The sequence below is a fragment of the Dama dama genome, chromosome 32 (genome assembly GCF_033118175.1).
Source record: "Dama dama isolate Ldn47 chromosome 32, ASM3311817v1, whole genome shotgun sequence".
NCBI lineage: Eukaryota > Metazoa > Chordata > Mammalia > Artiodactyla > Cervidae > Dama > Dama dama.
The window spans coordinates 29,616,702-29,638,989 of NC_083712.1; the positions used below are offsets into that span (position 1 = coordinate 29,616,702).

General features: G+C 38.6%; 1 protein-coding gene across 4 annotated transcripts in view; it reads left to right on the plus strand.

The window, feature by feature from the left end:
- Positions 1 to 22,288, plus strand: part of DLC1 (DLC1 Rho GTPase activating protein) — a 409,749-nt gene that overhangs the window by 237,400 nt on the left and 150,061 nt on the right. The gene's annotated exons all lie outside the window — the stretch shown is intronic.

Below are 22,288 nucleotides of genomic sequence, written 5' to 3' on the forward strand. Positions count from 1 at the left end.
TTTTTTTTTTTTTTTTTGAAACTCCAGTTCCTCTCTGGTTTCTGGTCTGATTATTTCTAGATAAGGTTTTATGAGAGGTTTTGTGGGTGTTTTTTTTTTTTTTTTTTAAGCCTTGAAAACAAAAGCAAGGACCTTTCAAATGTCAGGAAATCGGTGGTGATGAACAACACCAGGCAAAAGCCCCGAGGTCGGATGGGCCTGGGAGGGTCAGCTGCGGAGCTGGTCTGGTGAGGTGGCCTGGCCTATGCAGAGAGGGGCCTGGGAGGCTGACGGGCAGGGGAGTCATCTATGCAGCCCAGTGAAAGCCTGCTGGTATTTCCTCTGGCAGCCTGGGGCTGCTCTGAGTTCCAAGAGGGTGTCAAGTATGCTGGAGGCAGGCGTTTGAAATATAATAAAACGTAAATACAGTGTGCAGTTCAAACGTTCTAGGGTTCATGTGACAGAGACCGAATGGCAGACTGTTTGAAAGGGTAGGTTAAGGAAAAGGGAACCTCTGCCTGATTGTGGTTTAAGAATATTCATAAATTGATTTAAAAAATAGCATCTCACAAGAAAACAAAACCTCTGTGCATCCAGGGAAGGCACCCCAACAGTGTTTAATGGCTCCTTCCTGTTTGCTGTCGAAGTGGGTATACTTCAGCTATTTGCATGGATGGGTCAAAGATTATGTTTTTTTAACCTTCTTGGTTAATCCAGTTGTTTTTCCATAGAGTGAATGAAGTTCTCAATGGTTAAAAATATTGGATGTGGCCTCCAAGTGTCAATCCAGGTTTCTGTGCTATGTGTTCTTGATAAAAGGCCGTTTGACTTTGACCTCATTGTCCTGACATGACTTGAAGAGGTGAAAGTTAAGGTTTGTGATTGTGGTAAAGCAGATTAGGAAGATAACCTGCCAGTTACATATCATTGTAGGCTGTAAATTTGTCCCAAATGCTCACGAAAATCTTTCTTTCCGTTAAACTAAATAATACTGCTCAAGACTGGGAAAGAGTAAACAATGTCAAGTCTACCATAAGGTAGTGAAGAAAGTAAAATATTTTAAATTTAATAATTTTATTGTGGCTTTAGAGTAAAATATGATACCTTGAAGAAATCCAACTTTATAGTAAGTTTTTTTAAAGTAGATTTAAGTAATAACAATTTCCAGTTGGCCAAAAGTTTAAGACATAAGATATGGGAGTGTAAAATTCATGACTCTATTGGTTGACTCTTTAAAAAAATGGTTGTTTCACTGTTGGTTTTCTTGACACATCCTTTGTCCCAAGTGGAAGGATTTCACAAATCATGCCTTATTAAAAATAACATAAAATTATTTTATTGTAGCTTGGTGCTCTAATTTGAAACTAGAGGTTGATTCAAACAGTCTTGCTTCCCAGACCTCCTCTTGTATTCTCATAAATGAAGAGCTTTTGACAGCTGTTGGTCTCTTAGAATAAGGATATTATCCCTAGAAAGTTATTGTCTCTGCTTGGTCATTTGTCTGTTATATATTAATGGTCTGTATGGAGTCCAAAATATAGCACCTCATGAAGACCTCGTGGAGAAAAATAGTTACTTTTTACATGTGATAAAAATTAAACATTTCCCCAGCTCTAACGGCAAGTGGGACTTTAGCTTTAGGTCTACTGAAGGAAGAGATTCTTTATATTGTCAGGGTTCTCTGAGACAAATATGAACCTCTTTGGTAATTTACACAGTGGAATAGCCCGATATGATACTTGAATAAGAAGGGACTTTGGCTACCATAGCTGACTGCGATTGCTGGGGACTTGGGCTCTTTCTGTGTCCTCTCTCCTGCTTGGCTTATAGCTCAGTCAAGTGGAGACCGATTTGGTGCACATCCAGACTTCAGGACACTTCTGTGCTTTTCCTCAAACTTCTTTGCACCACCCCCCTACGCTGGCTAAAGGCTAAATATTAGCTGTTAATTATCCACAAAAAGCTACTTCTCTAAACATCAAATCCAGTCTTTATTCTACATCACACCACTTTGCCCTCTCTTGCAGAATGGAGGGCAGTAGAAAATCCAAACCGCCCACTTCTCTTATGTTGTGAAGTTAATGAGGTGACAGGTGAAACGTGTTTGGAAGCCTCTGGAGGGAAATAACTTCTGTTAATAGTACCTGGAATGTTATTTCCATGATGGTCGTTACCTTGATGACTTTCACCAAGTTTCTCAAACACTAATCTGAGATTTCAGTTTCTTTCAGAGGTTTCACCTGACTAGAGTGTTTGGCCATGGGACAGAGTTTTAAGTTTCCTTGTTAGATATCTTCTCTCTCAATCAATGTAGGTCTCTGTTTTTCTCTCTCTTACACATATACGCACATGCAGGCGCGCACACACACACACACACACACACTACATAACTTAGAAGCTCCTAGTTCTTCTACTCCAAATGGTGTTATATACGCAAACCATCATTTACCTCCCCTTGCCTTAAACTCTCTTATGTGTAAAACAGTTATTTTTAAGGATCCACAGCCTTACATAAACGAAAGACAGAATTGTTGCTTGCTGCTCTTGAAAGACCGACCAGTCGCGAGGAGTGACAGAACAGACTGTCTTAATTGCATCCTCCTTTATCTGTAATTGCTGGTTCTGCACAACCGCAGCCCACGGGCCTTCTCTTACTCCCGTCCCCTCTGCAACCATTGTTCTCAGTCTCTTTTCTCTCCTAAGAGCATAGGACGGCATTGTGTTTTCAGGGAGTTAGAACTTTGAGGTTAACAATGAGTGACAGATGGGCTGACAGCCCTTCTCTGGACGAATTGTGCTTCAGTCTTACGCGTGTACTGCGTCCTTGCCACTCTTCTCCTTGAGCTTGGGGACATCTTGGCTCTGGGGAGCATTTCATTCCTGAAAAACCTGTTGCCCCTTAATCCTATCATATAGGACTACACATTTTTGTGCCAATGGATCTCATTAGCATTCTGGTGAAACCTATGAACTCACTTCTCAGAATAATATTTTTAATATATAAACAAAATGTATAGAATTATAGCAGAAACCAATTAGAATGAAATATAGGGATTAAGGTGTTCAAACTAAAATTTGTGATATGGCACTATAACATGAATGAATTCTGTAACAGGATAATGTGTTCAAAACAGGTGCTACGTCACTTCAGTTGTGTCCGACTCTTTGAGACCCTATGGACTGTAGCCCACCAGGCTCCTCTGTCCATGGGATTCAATATAGGGAATTAAATATAAATTTGATGTTTTTAAAAGATGTGGGTGTGCAGATTGTTACTGCAGCCATAATTAATAGCATTAAACTGAACAGTCATCCTTAATTCGTCTCCTTGTCACCAACCATCATAGAGAGGAAATCCTGGGCAACATCCATATCTAGGTGACAACATGCAGATCTTCAGCTTTCCTGTTTGGCGGCTGAATGGGGCCAGCAGCGTCCCGTGAACATCTGTGGACAGAACTGCAATCGTGTGTGATCTGGAGTGAGTGTGACAACGGCCATAACTCTGGAGGAAGGATGAGTATAAATGATATTTTGTGATAACTGTAATGTGGTTTGGAAGAGTCTCATTTCCACTGGTGATGAAGTCACGGGGACACTAGTACCACTGTGTGTGCAGTGGTGTCAATTTGTCAACATTCATAATTCAAAAAAATGCTACATCTCAATGACGTTTAGTGACAATAAAAATGTTATATTTCCTCCTCCAAGTTCATGGACACCTTGAATTCTCTCCATAGACCCTCAATTAAAAATGCCTGCTTAATGCTTTCTATGGCTTTCAAATACTTTCAGTCAAAAATTCTTATTGCCTGAGATGCTAGGCTCTCATACATGAGATGGCTGGAATTCTTTGATGTATATTTCACAAAGATCCATTAATAAGTTTAAACTGATATACCAACAGGATGCCCTCTAAGGAAATTTAAAAAAAAATTAAGATGAGAAAGACACAGAGAGACTGAAGACTGAAAGTAAGGCAAAATCCAGAGGACATATGTGAAGTGTCTTTCATCAGTTTGGAAAGTGGACTGAATAAATTATCCAAAAAGCAATAAAATATTAGCTCTTATTTAACCTGTAATAAGATAAGAACAGGGCTTCCCTAGTAGCTCAGTTGGTAAAGAATCCACATGCAATGCAAGAGACCCTAGTTTGATTCCTGGGTTGGGAAGATCCCCTGGAGGAGGGCATGGCAACCCACTCCAGTATTCTTTCCTGCAGAACCCCAAGGACAGAGGAGCCTGGCAGGCTGCAGTCCTTGGGATTTCAAAGAGTCAGACACAACTGAGCTCCTAAGCACACACACACAAGATAAGAACAATTTCTATAGTGTAAGACATACTGATTTTTTAAAGTATTCAATCTATTTTAGGGAAAGATGACGTAAGGGGAAAAAACCTAAATACTTCAACCTGTTATGAACACACAGTTCCGTGGCTAAACATTAAAGAGAACAGGAACCGAATTGCCTGTGAAGAAATTAAGAAAATTTAGACCAGTCTCAGATTCAATAGGCATAAAATAAATGCTTCAGATATCTATGATAGGTTAGAGCCCCCCTCCCCGCCCCCCGGGATACTTTGTTGGATGTTCAGCATCTTCTATCTTTTGGGAAGTAGATTTTTACATTTCAGCTGACCAAGTCTCCACTTCACCAGCAAAAAAGAATGCTCAACACACTGTACAGTATATTGGCTCTGAATTCAGTAGGGCATCAAGAATTCTGGCCCATTTCCCATGACAGGCAACCACAAACAGTGACTCCTGTGAACTGTTTTCTACTCATTGGTTCACCGTGAAAAGCAAGTAAGGGCAAATAGAATGTCTTTTAACCAGGAGTGATGTATGCCTCAAACTATGCAGACTCCACCGGTAAACAAAGACTTCTCTAGAAGAATGCAACACTACAGAACATTTCGAAGGGCCTGAGAAACAACCATTAATAATGCTTCATGAGACATGGTCGCCTTCTAAAGGGTGGATATGAGCGTGTATTAAATTAGATATTACTATTTCTAAAAAAAAAAAAAAGAAGCATTCTGATGCTGAGGCCAGCTTGAATGAGAGGAAATATAATATAGTTACTGAGCAAGCTGGCTGTGCTATCAGACTGCCTCGGTAACTTTGGGCAAGTCTGTTCCTCACCAATTTAAAAACGGATGAAAATAGTATCTATGCCATAAAATTGTTTTAAGGATCATGTGAGTTACTATACAAAGTTCTCAGAAAAGTCTCTGGTATAAGAGAACCCTCTGTCAGTTTTTGGTTGGTATAACTTCCCGTTTCCTTATGCTCTACTTGCAAGGAAGCTTCACCCCTATAGGGTGACACCACAGCATTTGCCTAAGTCTTTTGGGCAAAAGTAGTTCACCAGTCCTAAGGAAATAAAAAGAAAAGGTAACATTTGAATGGAACATGGGATTTACTTCTGTACCTGTGGTGCAAAAGAAAGAAGAATCTAACGTAGGTGACTTTTACGGACACTGGGTTGAAATCCAAAAAGAATTGACTAGAAAGTTAACTGTTTTCACACACTGATGAGGGAATCAGTCTTTGCATATGAGTTTGTCAGGCTAGATATATTATACAATATCTGAGAGTCTTCCCAAACGAGTTGGAACCTGCTTTGAAAATTGCTAGATAGATGGAGCCAAACATGGGAAAGAGTAGCAGCACCAGCAGGCGAGATCCAAGCACGTGGGCCAGCTCTGGGGTAGGAAAAAGTACGCCCAGCATCAAGGCTGCCACTTGAAAGGGACAGTCCTCACGCCTCCCTTTTTGGAGCAAAACTTCTATAACTTTGTTCATCTAAAATAGTATGTCTCTCCAGAAAAGGATGACAAAAAACAGTATGTATGAACAGTAAGCATAGTTTACCAAAGGTCATTATAATTACAATAATGAGATGTGTTCAAAGTCAGGGGCTTAATAGAAGGGTTATATTCGTGACTTCCCTAGTGGCTTCCCTGATGGCTCAATCTGTGAAGAGTCTGCCTGCAGCTCAGGAAACCTCGGTTTGATCCCTGGCTTGGAAAGATTTCCTGGAGAAGGGACTGGCTACCCACTCCAGTATTCTTGCCTGGAGAATTCCACGGACGGAGGAGCCTGGTGGGCTGTAGTCCATGGGGTTGCATAGAGTCGGACACACCTGAGTGACTGTTTCATATTAGTGACAGGTCTGCCTAAGCATCAGAATCTGTATCATGAAACCAAAACAGGATTTAAAAGAACATTCCACTGGAGGAGCTCTATTCTAGAGGAATGATTAAGGAGTAGATTGAAGTCCAGCTTGCCTTGTATGTGTTTTTCAGTTTCTTCTTCCTGTCACTTAATAATAATATGCCATTCTTGGAGAAAGAGGATATGCTCTTCACAAGGCATGTGTTGGGGCTATTTACTTGTAATGATGGTGTGTTCATGTTGATCCTTCTGTGCTCTTCCCACATTGCTTGTGAACAACCACTGATACTTTTGAATCATTTTCCTGGAATTATTGATGAAGACCCAACCATGGAAAAGATCAAAGTTACTCATCCCCTTAATAATCAAACTAGCAACTACAGGACTACTGTTATATTCCTCAGGCAATAGTCAAAGACAAAGCAGCTAGTATAATATAATAACAATAACTAAGTTGTCATTTGAATGTTTACCAAGTGCTTTAATCTTAAAAATGATCCTAAGAGGCATGTACTACTATTTTTATTCCCATTTAAGCTAGGGTATTTTTGGCAATACCTTAAAAATCCATTAATGAATGTCCATGGACAAAAATCAGAAACATCCAAATATGCCATCATCATTAATTAACATCACAAATATTTATTGAGAGTCTATCATATGCGAAATGTTGTGCTAAGTACCAGAGAACTAACAAGATAGACCCAGTCCTTAACCATCAGCCATGAACATCACATCTGAATTCTACCTTTAAACCTAAGAGGGACCCAGCATGGGCAACACGAGCCCCATTTTCTTAAGGAAGAACTGTGCAGTGTCTCTTGACATTGAGAGAGGTCTGAAACTCATCACTGATTTGATCTTTAAACCAGTGACTCTCGAGGAGATGAGAAAAGACACACTTGGAAGGGGCAATATTGGAAAGAGCACATGTAGTTTTTAAAGATATACATGACCCATTTATTGTTTCTATAGCGCAAACTGCATCTTCCAAAATGCTGAAGATAGAGAAATCATGCGCAGGTGGGAGGGATGGAACATGAGCATAAAGGTTGAGAAACATCAGTTTAAACTGCCCTGTGCATCCCAGTGAGCCCAACTCCTTTCATGAGCAGAGTAACCTATAAATGTAAATCAGTAAATCAGACCATAAGTGGACAACCCCATGGAGCAAGGGGAGATCCTTTCTGCAAAGAAGTATCAAACAAATTAGTGCATCTTTCCTGATGAACTAGCCATTCTCTTCATGGGACAAAGACTCGATACCTCCAAAGTGCTATGAGATCATAGCTTTAACCACTTCTTTAAGATGAGATACTGACTTGTTTATGAAGTTGAAATGCACTAAAGTTTAAAATATGTCACTATCTAAAACAGGGTGCTTTTGACTGATTCGGAATTCCGAATGAACTAAACTTGAAGATTGTGTTTTAAATATTTTAGTTTATTGATGAGATTGATCTCAGATCTCAACTTACATGGGCTATGGACTTAAAATAGATTTTTCTAAGTCTTTTGTTATTGCACAGAATTTCTCATGGAACCAAATTGGAAGTAAGGACATTTTTTCTTCCCATAATAACTTTAAAAGAGATATTCCTATTTTGGATTTTTAAAAGAAAAGAGAAATAATGATGGATGAGTTATATTAAAATATGACGTAATTATCACACCTCAAAAAATACAGCATAATTATTATATTCTTAAATGTTTACCAGTCGCCAAGGTTATATCATACTCTGAACAGAAAAATACTTGAGGTAATAGAATTTGAGGGTCACGTATGTAATCATGGGGACTTCCCTAGTGGCTCAAACAATAAAGAATCCACCTGCAGTACGGGAGACCCAGGTTCGATCCCTGAATCGGGAAGATCCCCTGGAGAAGGGAATGGGTACCCGCTCCAGTATTCTTTCTTGGAGAATTCAATGGACAGAAGAGCCTGGTGGGCTACAGTTCATAGGATCACAAAGAGTCAGTTGAGCAACTAACACACAGACAGACACAGACACACACACACACATATAATCATAGTGAAGCAATTCTGTATTCTCGTATATATATATATATATATATATAAAATGATCTCAAAAAAATTCTAGTTCATTTCAGATCAGTAACACCCTAGATTGCTTTCAGTAATTTGAAAATTAGAGAAAAATAATTTGAATATTAATTATCTATCAAATGCAGAGTTTAATTAAATCAGTGAGAAAATTACCAAAGAAGGTATGACTTTGAATTAATACTGCCTTTATCAGCTTCCACATTTTAATTAGAGCATATTTTGAGTACTGAAAGTATGTTCACCTATCATGGCCTCATTTTCTCTTAGAAGTGACTTCTGTAATATATTCCAAAGAATCCAGTTAATTGTGGCATTTTAGTATTTCCAGGTAGAGAAGCCAAAGGATGAAAGAAAGCAAGAAAGTTTTCAAAGCTGAACATTTTGTTTTCAAACAAGGGGCCTTAGAGAGAAGGTGAGATGCGGCTCAGACCCTACAGCCAAAAAGGCAGACAGAGCACCCCCTGAAGCAGAGTGACGGAGGGCTTTCGCATTGCATGGGCATAACCTTGTACTAGCTACAAATTAGCTAAGATTGATTGTGCACTGACTGTAATGCTAGCTGGTAGAAAAGATACAGTGTAAATTAAAAACTGTCCCTAGACTTCCATAGTTTAGAGTCTAGTTGACAGGAAAAAAAGTAACCTACGGAGAAAACTAGCCTATGGGGCATGGTTTGACGGATCCCATAAGGCACTTGCTGAGCCAGTCAGTATCTGTCCCTCCCCCTTGCTTCCCTCCTTTTCTCTTCCCTCATTTCTTCTTTCCCTCCCTCTTTCCCTTTTTCCTTCCTCCCCTTCCTCCCTCTGTCTCTCTCCTGTCTGCAGTAGGAACTGACTACTGACCCAAGTGCATTATAGCAAAAGGACAAACAGACTATTTCCTTACTGACTTTTCTGTACTTTGGTAGAGTCACGCTCATTTGTATCCCAATGAACATTATTTATAAGTGAAAATTTCTTTGAGATAACTAGCTTTTCAAATCATAAATTATCACTTTTCCATTATTGCACATGGAAATGAAAACATTTGAATCATTGCAGGGAAGAGCCTCTATGTCACAGAGGATGTGATGGCAGCGACATGTGTGTGTGTGTGCGTGTGTGCATGTGCATGCGTGCGTGTGTACTAGGAGGATGATAAATGCAGGGATTTCATATGAAAAATTTTTTCACAATAGCATTGATATGTTCAGCCAGATAAGTGATATGGATGTTCCTCAACACTGGGAAAAAAATTCTCACACTAGTGACTGAATGGATTCATCTGTTTGCTTCCTCCAAAGAATAAAAATAAAAAGATAAAGTATCCCACCACAATTTTGCTCCAGTATAGGCTGGAAGCAGTAAGGTTTGCCCTTTTTTGAGATAGTCATTGACCCAAACCTTGCTTTCATCATAACAGAAATATATTCCCAGTCGAAAGTTCAATAAGGGCTTGAGAGTGGCAACCAGGAGGTGGAGAGAACAGAGGCTGTTTTTACGATTTGCCAAGATACCCAGTCTCCTTTTTATTTGATTAGTAAAAATATCTTTGTGTTGAATTCAGTGTCAGTTTTGATCCTGTACTGCAGGAATCTCCAATCAGTAAATTATGTCAGTTAAGAACTGAAACACTATTAATGAAAAACTAATTAACAACCTCTTGACAACAGAAATTACCAGGACATAGCAAAAAACACACCATATTTTGCCAGCTGAAATCTTGCTTGGTAATCTCTAAGTATCCTGACACCACAAATCACTTTTCTCTCTGTGTGTCTTTAAGGGATTTATTATTAATATGAACACATCTAGGCAGTTGTGTACACAAACACGCACACTCAGCACACACACGCACATCCCTGAGGAAGCCAAGACTTCAGGGAACCTCTCTTCAAAAACAGATTAAGGATCTCTGATTTACAGGATGCTGGTGTAAAAGTCACAATGTAGCATCTGGTTGTTGACAGCCTGGAGTGGGGGCAGAGGTTCAGCTCCTGTAATGATGTCTAGACTTTGTTTTATCTTGTAGAATTTTGGTGACATATTTAGTTTTTTGCAGACAACTTTCAAATCACTGACTCAGCATTCGGTGTGGTTCCGTTTATCATGAGCCATCATCTCTAATCTGGTTTTGAATAGCAGGATGTTGTAGGTCCAGATTGAAGTGTGACCTCTGAATGTTTTCCATTCATGCTTGATTACTATATCCTAGAGGTCTAGACAGTGTTATTGGTTTCTCACCAACATAAACATCTGGCAAAAAAAAGAGAGCTAAACTGGATGAGTAAGGACATTCCTCATATATCTTTACGATATGCTATATTTAAAATAAAACTTGTGAAAATGAAGCCCATCTCAGGTTGTAAAGGATGCCATCAAACGTATTGTTTTTCACCTCAGATGAGTCAGTCTTTGGACTATAATTTTTCACCAATGAAAACAAGTTTGAGCATGTACTTTGAGACTGCAATAGGAACATCTCTCCTTTGTGCTATTACAAGAAGCTAGAATTTCATTTAGTGAATTCCAGCCAAATGAAATGAGCACACTCACATTGACTCATGTGTAGCTCCTGGGTGAACAAATGAGATGATAAACCAGTGGGGGCGGGAAGGGAGTGATAGGACCAAACCCACAGCAACGTGGGAATGAGTGTGGTACCAGGCCTTCTCAAGTCTTAGTTCACCTGGGTAGATTTCCTTATTCTAAGTGTTATTGATTGATAGGAACTCTGCAGAGGGCTTATTTAAGAGCCAGCACTCATTCCTAGGTGGCACAGTGGTCAAGAATCTGTTTGCCAATGCAGGAGACCCAAGAGACATGGATTCGGTCCCTGGGTCGGGAAGATCCTCTGGAGAAGGAAATGGCAACCCGATCCAGTATTCTTGCCTGGAGGATCCCATGGACAGGAGCCTGGCGGGCTACAGTCCGTGGGGTCACAAAGAGTCAGACACAACTGAGCAACTGAGCACACACCAGAGTAGAATACTGTCCCACTCAGTTACAGGGAAAAACTGAGGCCCTTTCTTTTATGCTCGGGCTACAAACCACATGCAGCCAAATGCCAGCAGAACTTGTGTGAAGCTGGGAGCACCAGGATGGAAAATGTAGAGGCATGACAAGACAACCCAAGGAGTCTGCCTTATTTGTGTTCTTTGTATGTAGGCGGCCCTGATAGCAATAGGATGAGAACAGCCCTGGAAATGTTACACATAGGGTATTGTGCATTTGTGAAATGTACATTCAGTAATGAATCCCAATTTGTATACAACATCTTGTGCATAATATTAAGCCTCTTTCTTCTTTCCTTCTTTTTTTGGCTAGGGTAAGAAAAGAAGAGAAAGATTTCTTTCAGTCTTTAAGTGATCCTTTGTATAAATTGATGACTTAGAACCTGGGCTGTGTTTCCAGCCAGAGCTCTTTGGCACAGCATAATCTTTGCACAACTGAAGATAAACATGGAGGCTAAACCTCAGAAAAGTGATTTCAAAGCGCAGGCTGAAAATCTATTGTAAATGCCCCTTTGCCGCATTTAAGGCAATAACAACAGTCTGTGACCAGCCACACTGCACAAACCCCAAGGATTAGCCAAGTGTTAATAAGAGCCAAGTGTTAATAAGCTGGGAAATGGGAAAAAATAAACATTTAATTTTTTTTAAAGAAAGGAAAATAAGAAAATGGCATTTGGGAAGGGCCTTCACAGGGAGGTGAGGGTAAACCCCTGCTTGCTGATCACACCAGAATGAATGGGTCAAAACAGCACACCCATCTTCTCAGCCATTGCCACATGCATTCCAGGTTCCCATTCTTATGAGGTCAGTTCACAGAAAATGTTTTTATTTCTGTGACCCTGAGCATGACTCCCACTTTGCCCATGAAGTATTCCTGGAGTGAACCTTCATGGCCTTTCATCCTCATTAATCCCCCTAACAACCCACACAGACCCTGACTCCAGCCGATTTTGTGACTGTCTGCTCTTTTTCTTTACCCAGTTTGCATTGAAAATGAGCTACAAGTTGAATTAGGTCAGAATTCATAATCTGTCCTGTGTATGCTTACTTTCCTGTCCTTGTTCCATATTCTTGTCCCTACCTGGACTTAAAGTATTTTAACTGATTAATAAAACACCATGACATGAGCTATCCACTTTTCTCTACATAAAAGTGTATGCTTTTGAATCACAATAACTTATGTAACATCTCTGTTTTTAAACAGAGTCTAGGAAAATGGCATTTTGTAATTTTTATTACAGTGGAAAAAAGCTGACCCATACTTTGGACCCAGTGTGCTCTAAGGGTCAAAAGCCAAGTGCTTTTAATAACTTTTTAAGAGTAGGTAATCCTTGCTCACTTTGAAGACTGAAGCATGTACTAATTGCTTTTGTAAAATGAAGGTGATGTTGCTTTAGCTAATGGTCCATGCAGTCTTACCCTGGGACACTTGATCACAGTGTCTCATGTGGCTTAAGTTGCTGTTTTCATAACATACTCGCTGTTTTTTTGATTCGATACAGTTCAGGCAACATTTGAAATCAGTACCTTTGCCTTCCAAAAATATTTTGTCCAAAAACATCTTTAGATATGTTATCAATTAACTAATGGCGAGATTATCATTGTTAAGTGTTTGACATACAAAAAAATCCCCATGTATCAACCATTAACTTAAGTAATAAAACATTAAAATTACTGTCTCAAAATTTTTAATTTAAAATTACTGTGTGCCCCTCCTGAATCCCATTCCGTCCCATTTCCTCCCCAACCCCCCCTGACATTCTAGTCCTGAACTTGGGATTCAATCCTTCCCATAATGGTTTTGCACTCTTATTATGTATGTAAGTAACTCAGAACAATGTTAATTATTGTTTTGCACATTTAAATTTTTTAAGTGGGACCATACTACAGATATCATTCTGTAAGTCATCTTGCTCAGAATTATATTTTTGAATATATTTTTATCAATTAAGTTTTTTATTGATGTTTAGTTTTTGTTCAATATTATATGGGCTTCTCAGGTGACACATGGTAAGGAATCCTCCTGCCAGTGCAGGAGACTCAAGAGATGTGAGTTCAATTCCTGGGTGGGGAAGATCCCCTGGAGAAGGGAATGACGCTCCAGTGTAGTATTCTTGCCTGGAAAATTCCATGGACAGAGGAGCCTGGCGGACCACAGTCCATGGAGCTGCAAAGGGTCAGACTAGACTGAGCAACTGAGCACACAATATAATGAGTCACAATTTTTAAAGGTGATACTTAGTTTATAGTTATAAAATTGTGACTATATTCTCTGTGTTATACGATATATCCTTGTAGCTTATTTTATACTTATTAGTTTGTACATCTTGCTACCCTGTCCCTTTATTGAGACTCCCCACTGGCAACTACTAGTTTGTTCTTCTTTTAGTCTATTTTTTTGTTGTTGTTGTTATTTTCACTAGTTTGTTGTACATTTTTTATTCCATATATAAGTGATATCATATAGCGTTTGTCTTTCTCTGTTTGACTTATTTCACTTAATATAATACCTTCCAAGATCATCCATGTTGTTTGCAAATGGCAACATTTCATTCTTTCTTATGGCTGAATAGCTTCTTTATCCACTCATTTGTTGATGGACACTTAGGTTGCTTCCTCATCTTGACAATTATAAATAATGCTGCTATAAACACTGGGGGTGCCTGCATCTTTTTGAAGTACTGTTTTTGTTCTTTTTTGATATATACCCAGGAGTGGAATTAAGTCATATGGTATTTCTGTTTTCAGTTTTTTGAGAAACTTCCATATTCTCTTCCACAGTGGCTGTACCAATTTACATTCCCACCAACTCTGTATGTAAGAGCTTCCTTTTCTCTACATCCTCACCAACATTTGTTATTTATGTTCTTTTTGATGATAGCTGTTCTGAAGGTGTGAAGTGATATCTCATTGTGATTTTGATTTGCATTTCCCTGATGATTAGCAGTGTCGACCATCTTTTTATGTGCCTGTTGGCTATCTACATTTCCTCTTTGGCACAATGTCTATTCAGGTATTCTACCTATTTTTTAATCATATTGCTTGGTTTTGGTTTTTGTTTTGATGTTGAATTGTATGAACTGTTTATTTATGTTGACTATTAATCCTTTATCAGTCATATTATTTGCAAATATTTTCTCCCATTCAGTATGTTGCTTTTTGTTTTGTCGATGGTTTCCTTTGCTGTGCAAAAGCTTTTAAGTTCAATTAGGTCCCATTTATTTATTTTTGCCTTTAGAGGCAGTTCCAAAAAAATACTGCTGAGATTTATGTCAAAACATATTCTGTATAGATTTTCCTTGAGAATTATTTTATTCATGTTGAAACTTAAAGATCATTTGTTCTTACTATTTACTTTATGAATATGCTGTATTTTACTTAGTCATCCTTCTTCTGAAAGGCATTTAGTTTGTTTTCAGTTATGCACTATTACAAGCATTTGCTATTAGGAATGAATACTATTGTTTATACCTCTCTGTACATATGTGTAGAAGTTTCTCTGTGACAGAGTAATTCTTAGTAAGTTATGCAATTTCTTAGTAAGTTATGCACATCTTATGTGGCCAAACTGTGCAAACTGTGGTGGGTGTTCATGTATTGCACACCCACCAATGATATAGAAGAATACCCAATATCTCAATAGTAGAGAATTTTTCAAGTGCTGTAAAACTCATAAAATATTTACTTAAAAAAAAAAACAAAAATATAAATAGCATAAGATATTAACAAAGTCAAATGTGTATATATCAATATGTATGTATGGGTACATATAAATGTATGTGTTCTTGTATATATAGTCATATACATATCTAAATTTTTATATGTATGTATCATATGTAAGTATATCATGAAGGGTTTTTTAAGTTATTAATAGAATTAAGCAAAAATTAGATAAATAGGGTTGGAATGAAGCTTATAAATAATGAATAATATTTTTCATTTTAATATTTTTAATTAAAATGTAGTTAAATATCTGCTTAAAGGTGATAATAAATGTCAGGTTCATTTATGCCTATTCTGGGTCTGTATTTGGGTACAAATGCAACTTAAGGGTTTCCTAGGTGGCTCAGTGGTAAAGAATCTGCCTACCAGTGCAGGAGACATGGGTTCAATCCCTGGGTCAGGAAGATCCCTTGGAGTAGGAAATGGCAACCCGGTCCAGTATTCTTGCCTGGAAAATTCCATGGAAGATGGAGCCTCGCAGGCTACAGTCCACGGGGTCACAAAGAGTTGGACACAACTGAGCAACTGAGCTGTTGTACTCATGCAACTTAGGTAGGTGATGAGGATAGAAAATGGATTGAAAATCTATCTGAGAATTAGAGGAAGCAGAAAGTATGACTCAGAAATAATATTCTCACAATAACCTATATTAAGAAATACCTCCTCTTCACCAAAGTGAAAAAAAGATTCCCTTGAAGGCTTCCATGAGGACCAAGGGTTCCCTGGAATAAGTGTGAAAACCTGGCATAAGGGCCCAACTTTTTTTTTTTTTTTTTTTGCCATTCCATGCAGCATGTGGAATCTTACTTCCCTGATGAGGGATCAAACCTTAGCCTCTTGTATTGGAAGCACAGAGTCCTAACCACTGGACTGCCAGTGAAGTCCCAGGGACAAATGTCACTGAGAAACAAGTCTTTCCTCAAATGGTAGATAATTATCCTCAAATGGCAGAAGCGTTATTTTTCAAAAATAAGTGTAGATTTTATTTTTTTATTCTTCTGTGTTGAATGAGTAAAATAGCAATACTTTATTTTTAAGATGTCTTTTGTAAGCAAAGCATCATGCTTTAGAATGATATGCCTGTTAAAAATCAATGTCTTTACCTCAACTTTTTCTCAGAGATATATAACTAAAGATGGTTATTCAGTTTTAAAATTAAGACTGCTGAGTAAGGGCATGGTGATCTCTGCACATGCATTTTTTCCATCCACCTACTAGCCTTTCTTCTTTTTGTATTGATAAGTTGGAAGCAGTGCACTGTGTGGTATTGTGAAGACCTCACATATGATTGTAGAAATGGGCTCCTCAAAGTTGCCCGGCAATATTGGTGAATTTACAACTTCCTTAGTTAAATGATCTCTTTTCACTTTACCGTTGATCACAAGTCATTCTTTGAGAACATGAAGTTTGGATAGAAACAAGCCTTGCTCTGTAAAACGTAGGCTGATTTTCTTATAATCACATAATTATTGATTTTCCTCCTAATTTTAATGCCTTTTATAATTTCTCATGGAATATGTTCCCCTTAAGCAATTCTTTTAAGTTCTTTCTATTCTTCTCTCCAAAATATAAACCTTGTCTCTTCTTTTAAGTCTCCTATTTCAATTAGAATGTCTCTAACAGCCATAATTTTTATACTAAATTTACTTATTCAATGGCAGTCACCATAAAAATGATTATTTTTAGCACTCATAACATAATTAACATTTAGAACTATCACTGTCTCCCACACCAACAGTAGTGCCCATACCCCAAAAAAGGACTCAATGAAAGAAATTGTAGCTAAAGTTTTTAAACTTTTTTTTTTTTCAAACTCAAAAAGATGGTAAATTTCCTCAACTTCGTGACTTTTAATTTTACCTGGACCCCTGACATGCCATGTGGGGCTCTGCTTGGAGCCTCTCTTCTAGTGTTGTTTAGTGCTTACCTAACACTGTGAAGTGGGCTTCCCTGGTGACTTAGATGTAAAGAATCTGCCTGCCAGTGAAGACCTGGGTTCAATCCCTAGGTCAGAAAGATCCCAGAAGGGAATGGCTACCCTCTCCAGTATTCTTGCCTGGAGAATCCCATGGAGAGAGGATAGCCACAGTCCACAGGGTCGCAAAGAGTCAGACACGACTGAGCAACTATGCACACACACATGAAGTAGATTCTGAAGTAGATTTATTAGCCCTGTTATATTTTTGTTTTACAAATGAGGAAATATGTCCAGACAGGTAAGTAACTGGCCAAAAATCACGTAACATGTTCAAAATTGACAAGTTCTTCACTTTCCCATAAAACTTATCTTTTCATCTCAGTTCATCATTAATTTCTCTCTTCCTTCATACCTCACACTCCTTCCATCCACCAGTCCCATCAGCTCTCTCAGCAAAATGCCTGGAGGTTCTGACTGCCATCCTCAGAACTGTTGCCCTGGGCCAAGCCACCATCACTCCAATCTGCGTTCATACTATTGCCTCTTAACTGACCTCCCTATGGACAGAGGGGCCTGGTGGACTACGGTCCATGGGGTCACAAAGTCAGACACAGCTGAGCAACTCAGCCCACACTCACTCACTTCTGCCTCTGCCTCTCTCCAGTAGTGTATTTCAAGCATGCAACCCGAGGGATATTTTTAAATGTAAATCATGTCTTGTAACTCCTCAACTCAAAACCCTTAGCTTTCCCTCCCACTTAGAATAAAATCTGTTCTGTGGCCAAGAAGACTTCACCTGACCTGGAGCCTGCCTACCTCTCCTAAGTCACCTTCTTATATTCTTCCCCCAGTTCATTCCTTTCCATGCACTCTGGCCTCTGCTCTTCCTTGGCAATTGCTGTTCCCTCATCTAGGAAAACTCTTCCCAATTGTCACATGGCTCTCTCCCTCACTTCATCCAGGTCTCCAATAAATGGTACCTCAACTGAGAGGCCATTCTGGCCCTTCTATTAAAATCACATTCTCCCATCAACCAATTGCAATCCTTTCATCCCAGTATGTTGTGGGTTTGTTTATGTCTCTCTTTCCTTCTAAAATCTACATTCTTCTTTGAAGCCCAAACCAAATGCACATATACATATTGCCAAAAGCAGAAATGCATGTATGAACATTGTATATCAAAATATGCAAGTACATTTAGTATAGAACCAACTAAAAGAAAAAAATAGGTATCAGGAAGTTGAGACAAAACATCTCATGTTCTTTCTGTATCAACCAAACACTTAGGAGCTATTTGAATCAGTATATCATGTATATTGTTTTTTCATAAATTATTTTTGGATTATATCCTTACTTTTATGTGATAATTCCTAAAGCTCAAACTATCATATATATACATGATATGATAGTTACACCTGTACCCAACCAGCATTAGTTAAGCCTTTCTCCTTTATCTATTTTATCTATGTACATGTCTGTCTATTTACGCATTTTTCTATCTATTCCTCTAGCTAGCTAGCCAGCTTTGTCTGTCCTATCCTCACCTTTAAACTCTAATCCTGTATCTCCAGCTGTCTACTGGACTTGTTCATCAAATGTTGGTGGTCTTGCAACATCAAGTTAAAGTCAACAATTGCAAGGTTAACCTCATAAACTTCTATAGGTTGCCTCCCTGACCCTTTATCCCTCATACAACCTCAGTGACCAAATACTGTCAAATTCACTTTCTGTGTATCTCATTGTCTGCTCCTTCCTTTCTCATTCCACATCCACCACCAGGGCACAGACTGCCATTATTTTTCAGTAGATAAAGTCTAACAAGTCTTCTCAGCTTGTCCTTGTAACTCCAACATCTGCCACTTCAATCCATCTTGCATGCCACTGCCATCTTAACTTTGTCACTCTTTTTGCCCAAAAACCTTGTGTTGTGCAGTTCTTAGGCATGTATAACCAAGACCCCTCAATGCATTTGTGAAGGTCTTCTGTTACCTAGCTGAACTGTCTTTAGTCATCCCTGTCTCTCTATGTTCCACTAAAGCACTGTGCTCATTTCTCCTCCAACAGAGCAGGGTGCCCTAGTACAAGTCATCGCCACCTTTCAATTCTCTTGCTTTTATAACCTTTAGAACAATGTAAGCCTTTATTGATGTCCATGTTATTTGAAGTCTTGTAACACAAAGAGCCTCTTGATGAAAGTGAAAGAGGAGAGTGAAAAAGTTGGCTTAAAGCTTAACATTCAGAAAACTAAGATCATGGCATCCAGTCCCATCACTTCATGGCAAATAGATGGGGAAACAGGGGAAACAGTGGAAACAGTGGCTGACTTTATTTTTTTGGGCTCCAAAATCACTGCAGATGGTGACTGCAGCCATGAAATTAAAAGACGCTTACTCCTTGGAAGGAAAGTTATGACCAACCTAGACAGCATATTAAAAAGCAGAGACATTACTTTGTCCACAAAGGTCCTTCTAGTCAAGGCTATGGTTTTTCCAGTTGTCATGTATGGATGTGAGAGTTGAATTATAAAAAAAGCTGAGCACAGAAGAATTGATGCTTTTGAACTGTGGTGTTGGAGAAGACTCTTGAGAGTCTCTTGGACTGCAAGGAGATCCAACCAGTCCATCCTAAAGGAGATCAGTCCTGGGTGTTCATTGGTATGACTGATGTTGAAGCTGAAACTCCAATATTTTGGCCACCTCATGCAAAGAGCTGACTCATTTGAAAAGACCCTGATGCTGGGAACGATTGAGGGCAGAAGGAGAAGGGGACGACAGAGGATGAGATGGTTGAATGGCATCACCGACTCAATGGACATGGGTTTGGGTGGACTCCAGGTGTTGGTGATGGACAGGGAGGCCTGGCGTCACAAAGAATTGGACACGACTGAGTGACTGAACTGAACTGAAGAGTTAATGATTCTTTCAGTGTTCTAATTAAGTAATTATATGCTTCTTTTTATTTATTTCATCTCTTTGTTGCTATTTCATATGTTAGTCTTCTCCACCCAATTAGATAGGAATCTACTTGAACAGAAAAAACATCTCTGGTGCTTGTATATAGCGCTGGTATGCACCCGCATAGCATACCAGTACACTTTTTTTTCAGGCAGCACACACACACACACACACACACACACACGCACACACCAGTTCAAATAAGTCAACATTCCCATGGCTTACTCAGAAGAAACAAGTTTACATGCCAATTCAAGCAGGGCAGGTGGAAGAAAAAAACAGAGGAAATATGATGGGTTTGGAGAAGTTGTGAAATTTTTGAAGATTGTAGTATCTATGTTTATAAAACAATTATAATGAAAAGCACTGATTCCCTGTACCGCACCCCCCCCAGACCGAGGCAGATGTATAATCAGAGTAATGACCTTCCGAGTCCCTCATTTGCTCACATCCCTCTGAGGTCCTAAGGAAATCCTAGCTCTGTGTTCATATGTTTTCATAAAATTTGTTAAATTAACATATTTCTAACTTCTCTCAATTCAGGTCATTACAGTTCATTATTATTCATGGCACTGGATTGTCTGTGGGCATTTGATATTCATAATTTCTTGTATTGTTTAGAAATGGGGTGGCCAAGATCTTTGTTTATAGCTGTAATTTTTATGACAAATACTGCTGGGGTGACTGATGGGCATTTTGAATTATCATTTTTATTTTTTTTTATTTTGTCATTGTTCCTATAGTTGCAAAATGAAACTGTTCTAAAGGCTAGCTCTAAACAGTCTCTTGTGCATATGAGAAATCACAGAAATGCAGTATCAGAAGAGATAGAAACCAGTTTTCATTGAGAACCTGTGGAATAGCCCAGCAGTTTACATGGGTCACCCATTTCTGTGAGTGCTGCTACAGCCGTTTAAGGCAGATAGCCTTTTCCTCATTGACAAGTGAGGAAACCCAAGTTCAGACTGTTAAGCAACTTGTCGAAAGTCACATTATTAGTAGGAATTTAAATACGGATGTGAGCTCAATTCTCTTGAATCCCATGTCCATGGTGTTTCTATTATCTTAAAGAAATGAAATAAAACTCAGGAAGCAGATATGATAAATAAATGGGGGCATATGTGGGTGACCATTTTTAGAAACTAACAAAAATGAAAATCACTCACTCTTTACATATTTTTCCATAGCATAGTTTTGTAACCAAAAGTAAAAATGTTATTTCTTTCCTTCCTTTTGTGTATCCTCTTGACCTATTACTTCAAGAGATTCAGAGTAAATCTACAGTTTCCTCTGTAGTCAAGGATTTATAATTTGTCAGTCCCTAAAGAAAAATGTGAAGGAGGAGTAGTTGAAAGATCTGAGGAGTTTGGAGTGTGACACTTAGACTATTTATCTTCAGGTACTGGAATGTTGTGTTTCTCTCACCCTTGCACTTGTGATTTGCTGGGTGATTCAACTTGAGATAATAACCACTCTAAAAACAGGCTAAGTGAATTGAAACTTGCTATGTTTCAGTAGTTACTTAATTGTGGCTCCTTGGCATTTAACAGCCTTAAAGAAGTCTGGTTTTGGTACTTACATACATTTTGTTTAAGTTGGCTTTTGAATATGTCCTTGTGTTGTCTTAGACACTTTGGTAGTTGGAAAACAGCTCTGTCATTGCTTTGATAAAATGCATACAGAGCAGGCTACTCACCAAGCATGTTATGAGAAAGGGAAAGAAATTGCTGTTAAATTCCCATGCATTCAAGCAAGGACAGCTGGTTAGGATTAAGAGAACATTCTAGCTTCGGTATACCACTTTCCCACAGCTTCTATTTCTCTTTAAAAAAATTTTTTTTTATACAGCTGGCATAAACAAAGTCGGCATCATATCCTGTAGGCAGTTAACATGTTTGATACAATCAGGATATTCCCCTAAAATACTTTCAATGCTGAATTCAGCCAGCAATTCCTTATTCAAGAATCTGCCATTTTAACCAGAGCATCCCATTCACACGATGACTAAATTATAGAAAGTAGATTATCACATGAGATCATCTACCCTTGCCAATAGCCAAAGTGCTATTCACTTGCTCAATGGGCATGTCAGACTTTTCGCTTTTTTTTTTTTTTTTTAAGATAAATGTTTACATTCTTTTGAACTGCCTATCAAGATTAGACAGAAAATCCTTGTCAGACAACTTGGTCTTGCAACACAAGATATGACCACTGTGGTCAACCATCCTGATTGCAGTGCTTCAGAAAGAAGTTCAGGGAAGAAGTTGGTCTCTGATCCTATATCTTCCAGTACATACTATACAGTGCATAGAATGCAGGTAGTAGGAGGTTCAGAGCCTGCAAAATGTGTTTAAAAAGTATCCTTCGTTCTACACGTTAATCAGTATGTTACTGGTGTTTATTCCAAGTCACCTATGGCCATCTCCAAGGAGCCTGCCCTTGTTTCTTGACTAGTTAAATTATTTTAGAAA